General features: G+C 42.6%; 1 protein-coding gene across 1 annotated transcript in view; it reads right to left on the reverse strand.

The window, feature by feature from the left end:
* Nucleotides 1-8,166, reverse strand: part of gli3 (GLI family zinc finger 3) — a 99,497-nt gene extending 91,331 nt beyond the window's left edge. The window contains exon 1 of the mRNA XM_079361427.1: nt 7,702-8,166. The gene's annotated coding sequence lies outside the window, so the exon portion shown is untranslated. The remainder of the gene's footprint in view (nt 1-7,701) is intronic.
* Between the last annotated feature and the right edge of the window lie 527 nt (nt 8,167-8,693).

The raw sequence follows: 8,693 nt of genomic DNA on the forward strand, positions 1-8,693 counted from the left end.
CAGATGGACCGAAAGGGAACATGCTAACTTATTAGCTTGATGCTAACAAATAATGAACTTTGTCATTTTTGGGCTAAAACGCATTAGCATTTTCATTATGATTATCTAATTGAACAATCTATTTTACATAACAATAAAACGTAAAACAAATTTCATTTGTTAAGTGATGCTTAGTTCGTTTCTAAGCAACTCTGTAGTCTGTTACGCTGCCTATCTTATTGTAGGCCTACTCTGTAATATTACTAAACTAGCTAGTTAGCTAGAGAGTGGCTAAATGAGAACTTTAGCTGCTATCTAAATAGCATTCAACCACTTTCTATCTCACGTTACCCTTTGCTAGTTAGCAATACTGTAAGCTAGTTAGTAAGCTAGTAAGTTTAACATCATGAACAAGTTTTATTAAAAGTGGAGGACTGTGAATATTTGATTTTATTTAACATAGCAAAAAGCTTTTTAACCATTGTTTAATGTGGCCTGGTGTCAGTTCAGATTTACATAATTGACTTCTTTTAAGTTTTTAAGAATTAAGATTTGCTGAAATGGTAGCGATTTGTCCGATACCTTCATACCACTCTCTTCTGACACTAGTCGCTTTAAAAGGTTTTACATATGACAACAAACTCTGTTCTTTATGCTGAGAGGTTGTCTGAGGGGAAATTTGGGTGCTTGAGGGAGCCCAGGTAGTCATAGGCAGTAATGGGAGGAGACAGGGACTTAGAGCGCCACACAAAAGCCAAGCTTTATAAATAATTCCAAAAGCTAACAGCATCCCTCGTATGTGTGAATCTGTGAAATACATTCACACATCAATGCACACACGCACGCACACACGCACACACACAAACCACCACCAGGGGGAATAGGTTATACACACTGCTCCTCTGGGGCTGTTATGAGTCTGACCTGCCCCGGATTGGTAAATTTGGGGGAATATCAGTCTTGCATAGATGATAGAGAAAGAAAATAAAAGGTCTTTTTAGCAACACATGCATTTGCACACTCACACACTCGCTCACTCATAATGCAGGGCAGCAAAGCACACGGGAGACCTGTCTTGTAAATCTCTTTGTGAAAGCAGCTTTGGGGGGTAGACAGGGGCTTACACACTGAGCCCTGAGGTAGAGCTACAGACTCCACTCCCTCTAACCCCCCCATGGTCTTACTCCCTCTCTCCCACACACACACTCCTCCTCACTTTTTTTTCCGTCTATACCCCACATTTCCTCCTTCTTTCTTGCCCTCCTCTCACCTTCCCCTCTCTCCCTCGATTCCTCCACCCCTTCTCTGTCCCAGGCTGAGCTCCACAGCGCTGGTCCTTCGCCCTGCAGGCTCCCGCGTGGTGTTGTGGTGACTAATGTCCTGCCTTTGCTCAGACAATGAGTTTGAGACTCAGCCGGGAAAGTGTTGAGGAGGGGAAAAAGACTTGGGCACCTTTGACAAATGGAACCCTTCGCACTCCCGCGCCCACTAAGGGAGGCTTTACAATGTCGCGCTCCACGCTCCACATCCTCCGAGGGACGGCCGCAACCCGCGAAGCCGCATCTGGGGGAACATAATGAATTCTTTGGGAAGTCTAACCGGGCTTTCTTCATGAATAAGATATATTTCCAAAGCAAGTCGACCCTCTTAATAAAAACACCAGTCTGGCAGGAATAGCCAAAGCCGTTTTAGGGCCCCATGTACACGTTAATATTTCTGTTTCCCTATAAATTTTCCCGGGCCCACTTCTTTCCAGGCCTGTCACTGCAAGGCCAGGCCTACATTTTTTTCCCCTGGAAGGTGGAGGAGCCATGATGACAAACTGTCATTAAAAACGGCTGGAGTCCCGTTCTTTCAAGTAACTGAAACTCTTTGGATGCTCCCTCCTCTTCCCCTTGCACCCTACCCCCCATGCAAACCCTGAAAGGAACCAGGCTTTGTCTGAGGAGCAAAAGGAGTGAGGAATCCCCCCCACCTCCTCAACCCCACCTCTCCCCTCCTCTCTCCGAACCCTGTTCCTCACTCCCTGCGGAGTATTGTTAAAACACAGCCCCCTCTCTTTTCCGTGGCCCAAGCTCTTAAAACAGCGTGCTTTGCATGAGAAAAAACGATTAGTCTTCAAATGCTGCGCTGTCAAAGGAGGGCTCTTTCAGGTTGGGGCAGAAATTTAGCTCAGATAGTAGAGTGCCCCCTTTTGTTTTCTAAGATGAGGCATTATTAGAGGCAGGGTCTCTTAGCATTCATTGCTGGGAAGAACACACTAGAAGGGTTCAGAACGGGATGCCCGCCCTCTTTCTTTTTGCAACTTGCCCCAAAGTCCGCAGCACACGGAAATGAAGGAGCAAAAGAAGGGGAAGAGGTACTCATCTAAACATGTTTGGAGAGGAGGTAGAAGTCCAGCCCTGGGCTTCTTTCAGGTATTAACCTCTGGATTTACATTTGACATTCAAACAATAGACCCCTCCTTGACCTCCACTCCAGGATGCTGCAGGACTTGGGGATAACTCCCAATGAAAGACAACCATAAGCAACATGGGACTGCAAACACATGGGGTTCATTTTGTTAGTGCATGACAATACATAACTTAATTACTTGTTTAGAAAGAGCAGGTTTAGTATAGAATATTGCATATAACAGCATAGTTTTATTCCACCAATTTTTTTTTCTTCTTCGTGGTTTCAAAGCCTGACTCATGGCTTCACACATCAAAAAGCATGGATAGGTGACAGATCATTGTTCACAGCAAGCAGCCAGTTCATCCGTCCCCCAACCACCACCCTGGACAAGAAAGCGCAGACCCCCTCACGGGTGCCACAACCGGCTCCCATCAAAGCTGACACAATGCCACATCTGCAAAAAAACAGCCCCGGCCCTGCATGGGAAGCTGCGTCTTCAGGCACTCATCTTTACACGCGGCTCCCGAGCACAAATGGGCACCCAAAGGAAAAAGCACTTCACTTCTTGCTGTTACACTTCACACCGCAGACCTTTAAGACATTTTTACAGCCGCTACAGCAAACAGGGGAGGGGACGAGCTGCACCCACATGCAGGCGTGACCTGTCCTGTTTGTCTTTGCGTATGTGAGAGAAGAAAACGCAGCGAGCCGCTGGCACACTCTGCGTTCTCTCACACACACCTGCATATTTGCAGTAAAAATTTACAATGACCTACAAGCCGGCTCATGTTAAGCTGTCAAAAAAATTTGATTGAGCATACATTTTAATGACCTTATTTAAGTGCACTTTTCACTCTTTTTTTTTTATGGCTTTGCATGGAGCCTGACTCTGGGAGAGAAGTTGACCAGAGTAATTGTCAGGTCCAGTTGGAGTTTCCAACCAGCCAAAGTCATGGAAAACAAACCAGCCTTCTCTCAGCCTCCGCGAAGGCAACTTGAGCTCCCACTTTTTTCCCTCCCATTTTTTTTTTTTTTTTTTTTTTTCAGATTCAAAAAAAGTTGAGGAGGAAGGAAAAATGGGTAAAGTGAAATCTAAACCTGTATGTTTGTGCATGAGAGAGAGAAGAAAAAGAGAAAAAAGAAGTGCGAATGAGCAGCAGATTGGATGAACATGCATGCATTGCACTGACTGTTGTGTCAGTATGCTGTTTGTGAAAGCCCCGAGTGTATTCACATTCCTGAATGTGTGTAATATACATATCTAAATTTACAGTCTGATATCTTGAGACTCACGCCCTCTTCATCGCCACTTTCCCCCCTTCCTACGCACGCCTTATCCAAAGACATCACCCGGCTTGAAAGGTGCCTTTAGCAGCCTCCTTGAACTGGGGAGCGGGGGTCCCGCTCTGGGACAATGATGGTTGAGGTGGAGGGGAGCCGGGGGAGCAGGAACACATAGCATATTAAATCTGCTGGCGGAGCTGGGTCGTCCGCGCGGAGAGCCAGAGAGCCAGATCTGAGGCATGCCCTGAAGGGATGGCTGGGCCTGGGGATTAGGAGGCCAAGGAGAAACCCTCGCACACCCCAAGACCCCGTCTTGTCTCTGCTCACACGCAAATGCATCAAGACGTTTTGACGCTCCTCAGGTTTGCCGTCTCAGCCCAACTTTTCATGGCACTCCTCTGCGCCTCGCAAACCACACTCACAAATTTCCACTCGGCTTTTTTCCCCCCCCCCTTAAACCGCTACCTCTGTCTGACTTGTCCTCTGTCTTTCCTCACTGTGTCTGTTTCATTTGATGTCAACATATCAAAGTAGCAAAATCATCAAAGTGAGGGATTTCTTTGCCATCTACTCGGCTGCAGCAGTTATATGCAAGGGAAGTGACAGCTAATCAAATTATAGAGGGAATAACTCCCAACTTTATTTGCTCACGTGGTAACTTTGCATCCTAAAACTAAATGAATAATTGCTCCTTTTATGAACTCTATGTTTCTGCAAAAGAGGATTCAGAAAAAAAAAACACAAAACGGGGAAAAAGACACAACCTCCGGAAAAACCTTCAGAACAAGCGAGCTAATGCTAAAAATAAACTACAGTCCTCATTATCTTAGGGAAAATCAACTTCCTCACATTTCCCTCGTTCTAACAAAACATTTGCCACCTCTTTGAGAGCCTGAGGTTGCAGCATTAGCACAACAACACAGCTCATTAGAGCCTCTTGCATTCACTTCTGATAACAGGTATTATTCCTGCAGGGTGTAAAAGGCCCGGGGACACAACCTGCCTGCAACTGTGAATACAGGAGGAGAGGGCCATACCTCAAAAGGCTAATAGCATGTCATCTCCCTGCATTAACATGACAGCCTCTATTCTGCAGGGTCGCTGGGTCACGGGTGGACCGGGCCTGTGTCGCTATGCATACATTTACAGAAAGTATATAGGGCTTCAAGTTGAGATAATAGAAAAGAATCCGGGGCTGCTATCTGACGGAGTGAGTCCTGCAGAGGGAAACGTTATCCGCCTGTTCCCCACGCGTGGAGCGGATGGAGCAGAGAGCGGCCGCGATACATCTCTACTGGCTACAGTAAGCGAGTGGCTCTGAGTCGTGCATCTCATTCCAGCAGATTAGCATCTTAAACACTGCTGCATTCATCTCTGCTGCTGCATCATAATGAGACTAAGTCCCTTTTTTTTTTTTTTTTGGGAGAAGGTGCACCTGTTTGACAGCAGTTTCTGTAGTTTCTATTCAGGTCCAATGTAATATAAATAAACAATATGTGAAATTTACTGATAAAATGTAGATATATTTGTGATTAAAAAAACATCCGAAAAACTATTTTATGCATTATGACATCACATATTAAAACCCCTGAACAGGCGCCACATGTTTTGTAAAACTGGATTTAAGGAAACAAAAGTCAATCAGTTTTTCCATTGCATACATTTAATTGTAAATAATTCAAATTTGATTCAGGCTCGTGAAAATTTGGTTATAAAATATAACCAAATGCAGCCACTATTTTGGCCTTAAATATAAATTTAGAGAGGTAATTTTGTGATTTTATGAAAGCATTTTTGTAATTTTAAGTCTTTAGGATTTTTGGGGGGAAAATGAGTAACAAATCACAAAACCAATCAAAGCAATGCAAACAGTGGAGCACATTTTCTTAAATCACAATGAAATATAATTAACGGCAAGAAAATCAAAATGACGAATAATTCATATAATGTCATTTTTTAATTTAGAATACAAGGCCTTTAATCTGAGTGTGTTTAAGGCCTGATCCGTCTATTCATTATTTTACATGTTAACAGAGCCGAATCATTGACATGACAGTGATTTCTTTCCTTCCTCTCGACCCTGTGAAATGTTATTTTGTTATTTCAAATAAAGCAGAGACCGTTTTATATGGCAGTTTATGTGACAGTCTCTATTTAATTTTATTAGATAAATGTAACCAAGACCTGCAAATAAATCTGACTCAAGCCAAAACCAGAGACAAGAAGAGTGATGGAACAGCCTCATAAAAAAAACAGCTATAAGGGTTTTTTTTTTTTTTTTTTATCTGTGTGAACTAGTGCTGTTAAACATCTTATTTGGTGTGTTCACTCTCTGCTCTGTTTTAGGGTGCGACCAGACCCCCGTTAATAATTCGCCAAGTGTCAAAAAAAAAAAAAAAAAAAAAAAAAGAAGGAGGATTTGAGCTGCACCGCATGGCTGAGCAGCCCGGACCTTCGTCGTCTGTGTGAAACCCGAGAGCAGGCAAGCAGATAAAATGTGGAACAGCTGGAGAGGACAGGAGGGAAAGTTTCAAACAAATATCCGCACATGTGGAGGAGCGGGGGCTCTCCAACGTTTTCATGTCCCGGACCCCCAAAAAATGAACACACAGACTTTTGTTAAGAGAGATTCTATTTCACCCTTCACAAGTCAATGGGAGTTTGTTTTATAAGTGCTGAATTTAATGAAGAACAGTCCACAGATTGTTCCTCTTCTTCTTCTTTTACATTTGTGAATGACTTGATTTTTACTTCAATAAATTAATGTGGCTTTAATGCTTTTTCTAAATGTTTCGAGGGGCCCCATAAAGGTCCACACATGGACCCCTGCAGCGCCACAGAGCCCACTGTAATGGGCTTACATTTCTCTGAGCACATGCACATGCCTTCAAACCCGCTCTGATCTCTCCTCAAACATGTGTTTTTTTAAGGATGTGCATAAAATGTTCTCACACATTTTCAATGAAAATCAAATTGTCAAATCGAAATCAAATTTGTGTGTATTTTACTGACACCTGTTTCTGCAGAAATTAAAATTAAATGCACTGATTTCATGCATTGTATTAAAAAAATATACACAGTATTGTAATCAGTAAGTAATGTTTGAAAATCCAAGTTTGATGCAAAATCTTGAACCAAAATTTTGGTTCATATCTGGACTTTTTTTTCCAGCTAATTTGAATTTTAAAAAGCCTTCTTTCGAATTTAAAAAAAAAAAAAATGTTTTTAATGTCTCCCAGAAACGTCACTTACAGGAATGTTTGTTTTTACAAGTTCTGCATAAATAATTAAAATGTGTAAAATGGTAAAGGTCGAGGCCAGAGGTCATTCACATCCTTGATGGATAAAAAAAAAAAAAAAAGAATAAAGTTCCATTAGTCTGAGTATGTGTATGTTCCTGCAGAACTCCCAACAGGATAAAGCTAATCAATAGCAGACACTGAAATATGATCACACAGGCACATGAATATGCACCCCCACCTCTCAACTTCGAAACCCCACGCGCGTTTCTTCTTCGGGCAAATGTCCACTGAAGTTGCAAGTCTGCAGAAGTTCATAAAGTGCCAATTCAAACCTCCCATTAGATTTCCACGTGTTTTATCTGTCTCTTCAAATACCCTGAAACAAGTTTGGCACCTCAACCAAACTTTTTGCAACTTTTTTGATTAGTTTTCATAAATGCACATCTGTCTGTTGGATACTTGTAAAGAGAGCCGTCCGGGGTTTCTAACAAGCAGCACTTATATCAGAGAGAATAACTCACACCCGAGCCAAACCAAACACACTTACTCGGTGCGTTTTCGGCTCATTTTTGGAGATCTCAGATCGACGCTTACATCATCGGTTCAAAACAGATTTTTTCTTGCCAGTGTTCCTGCAATCTTTTTTTCTCTCCAAGTCTAAATACAAACTTGTATGAAAAGCCATCGTTTTGAAACGTTAAACCTCTGCTGCTTCACAAACTCTGCCTGCATTTCCAAACTTTAACACACACACGGACAAATCCGCTCAAAGACGTCCAAAGCCAGTAAATGTACTTACTTCTTCGTGGGTGACTCCCCCTCTGATTCGCACTTTTTGTCTTCACTTAGATGGGAAAAATATATGTTTCTAGTGTCTTTGTCTTCTTCTCTTCCTAAGTTGCAGATGTGCCTCTGGAGTTGCCTCGGACTGTGTGTGTCTGGGTTTTTTTTTTTGTTTTTTTTACGCTGCAACTCCAACTCCAAAACGGCGCTGCCAGAGTTTTTCCTCTTGCCTGTCTTTCTCCTCTTCCTCACAGTTTGTGTCAGTGTCCAACCAGCGCCGGACCAACACCACCATGAGCCTGCCGATAAAAAAACGTGCCGAGAGCAGAGCGCAGATGTGCGTAAAAACTAGAGAAGAAGAAGCGCGTGCAGAGTTGTTGTTACATTTAGTGCGCTTTTTTTTGCAAGGAGAAGAGAGAGGGCGAAGTGTGGGACTCCAGCTGCTCCTTCCCTCGCTTGACTCCTCCTCCCTTCGGATTGCTCCCTCCTTTACTCAGTGCCTCCCTCCTTTTTTGTGATTTTTTTTTTTTAGCCCCCTTTTTTTTCATTCTCCCTTCTTTACTGTCTTTACAACCATTTTTGGCACTTTGATCCAAGTTAGTGCCAATTTTTTTTTTTTTACAAATGAAAGTGTAACATTAAACTCTGTTTACCCACCTTTATCTCTCAAATGAACATTTGAAGCATATTTAAAGACTATAGAGTTAGAAAAATAAAGATTTTCACCGACAACAGAAATGACATGTAGCTTATATTTGGCTCTGTTTTCACTTTGTTTCTCCTTCTCTGACCCTGTAACTCTGAGTCACGAGTTTCTGAATAAACCTGGACCACATCAAGGACTCCATTGATACTCTGCTTTATTTAAAGATGCTGTTGTCTTCTGATAAACTGTTCCTGTGTGCTTCAGTGTGAAGTCAAAGCTGTGGGTCACTTCTAACAAAGTCTAAGGTCAGGAAGAAATGTGCTGTCAGTCAGGAATAAATGCCTTCAATCGAAGGTGCATCT

Source organism: Symphodus melops (assembly GCF_947650265.1).
Source record: "Symphodus melops genome assembly, chromosome: 14".
Taxonomy (NCBI): Eukaryota; Metazoa; Chordata; class Actinopteri; order Labriformes; family Labridae; genus Symphodus; species Symphodus melops.